This window comes from Canis aureus, chromosome X, assembly GCF_053574225.1.
Source record: "Canis aureus isolate CA01 chromosome X, VMU_Caureus_v.1.0, whole genome shotgun sequence".
NCBI classification, from domain to species: Eukaryota; Metazoa; Chordata; class Mammalia; order Carnivora; family Canidae; genus Canis; species Canis aureus.
In genome coordinates, this window is record NC_135649.1 from 15,755,879 (window position 1) to 15,757,918 (window position 2,040).

Sequence of the window (2,040 nt, forward strand, 5' to 3'; positions counted from 1 at the left end):
AAAGTCATTTCCAATTTGCACAAAGATTATAGAATGATATTGTTTCTCATTAAAATTTTGAATAAATGGCTGGTTAAGATGCACATACTTGCAAGTCATTTACAATAGCAACAATTTATTTGGGAATTTATGACAACAGGTGAATTCTACAGAGAATGTGATGTGCCCTTGGGTATTTTAAAACATATCCAGGAATTATACTAAATAGTATATATTTATTTATGTTTATATACTTCACCGTTCTATTAGATCCTAAGTGATGTACTATATATATTTTCCTTTGGATGTTGAATACAAAAGAAACAAGTTGGGGATGCCTGGCTGGCTCAGTTGGTAGAGCATGTGACTCTTGATCTCAGGGTCGTGGGTTCGAGCCCCACACTGGAGGTAAGTAGGGTTTACTTTTAAGAAAAAGGAATCACAGATGCAATGAAACGCCGGGACACCTGCACCCTGATGTTTATAGCAGCAATGTCCACAATAGCCAAACTGTGGAAGGAGCCTCGGTGTCCATCGAAAGATGAATGGATAAAGAAGATGTGGTTTATGTATACAATGGAATATTACTCAGCCATTAGAAATGACAGATACCCACCATTTGCTTCAACGTGGATGGAACTGGAGGGTATTATGCTGAGTGAAATAAGTCAATCGGAGAAGGACAAACAGTGTCTGTTCTCATTCATTTGGGGAATATAAATAATAGTGAAAGGGAATATAAGGGAAGGGAGAAGAAATGTGTGGGAAATATCAGAAAGGGAGACAGAACATAAAGACTCCTAACTCTGGGAAAGGAACTAGGGGTGGTGGGAGGGGAGGAGGGCGGGGGGTGGGGGTGAGTGGGTGACGGGCACTGAGGGGGGCACTTGACGGGATGAGCACTGGGTGTTATTCTGTATGTTGGTAAATTGAACACCAATAAAAATTATTTTATTAAAAAAAAAGAAAAAGGAATCAAGTTGGACCCTTACCTTATACCATATACAAAAATTAATTCAAATTGGTCAACAAGCAAAATGTAAGAGATAAAACTCTTGGAAAAAAAACATGGGGTAAATCTTTATGACCTAGGATTTGGCATATCCATACTTGGCCGATGGGAAAGTAAAATATTGCAGCCATTTGGAAAAGAACATTACATTAAGCTGCAAGTGTGATGCTCACCCATGATCACAATTTTCCTGGATGAGTTTCAGTTTTTCTCTATAAGTCTTAGTAGTAATAGTTCCGTTTTTTTAATCTATTCAGTATATGACATCTAATAAATAAGATGCTTCTTCTCAATTCCTGATTGCTTTCTTCCATAGGAGGGAATTCAATTAGTTTGACATTCCTAGATTCTTTCCACCTTTTCACAGACCAAACTACAAGGTAGTTGGGGTGACTTATCTGTTTAATGAATCTGGGGAGAATAAACTAGGTATGTGAGGCCTAGGCCCTTCTTCTTTCTCCTTTTAGAGCCAATGCTCTAATAGAGTGCTGTTTCATACTGTAAATTTTCTCTTGGAAGGCATATTGACCCTGGTCCGTTGCCACATGAATGAGAAGATAAGTATATCAGTTAGCTTTTACCGTTTAACAAACCAATCCGGGCAGCCCCGGTGGCTCAGCGGTTTAGTGCCTGCCTTCAACCCAGGGCGTGATCCTGGAGACCCAGGATCGAGTCCCACGTCAGGCTCCCTGCATGGAACCTGCTTCTCCCTCTGCCTTTGTCTCTGCCTGTGTGTGTGTGTGTGTGTGTGTGTGTGTGTGTCATGTATAAATAAATAAAATCTTAAAAAAAAAAAAAACAATCCCAAATGTAATGGCTGTATTAGTTTCCTGGGGCTGCTGTAACACAGTACCACAAATTGGGTGGCTTAAAACAACATAACTATATTCTTTTGCAGTTCTGGAGGTTAGAAGTCTGAAATCAAGGTGTCAGCAAGGTCACACTCCCTCTGAAGGCTCTAGGAATGAGTTTGTCATATGCCTTTCTCTTAGCTTTTGGTGATTGCCAGGAATCCTGGGCATTCATTGGCTTGTGGAATTATCACTCCA

General features: G+C 39.9%; 1 non-coding gene across 1 annotated transcript; it reads left to right on the forward strand.

Annotated features, from left to right (window-relative positions):
- The first annotated feature begins 315 nt into the window (after nucleotides 1-315).
- On the forward strand, nucleotides 316-390 carry TRNAK-CUU (transfer RNA lysine (anticodon CUU)). The gene has a single exon. It is a non-coding gene; the product is annotated as a tRNA-Lys (tRNA).
- Nucleotides 391-2,040: the final 1,650 nt, after the last annotated feature.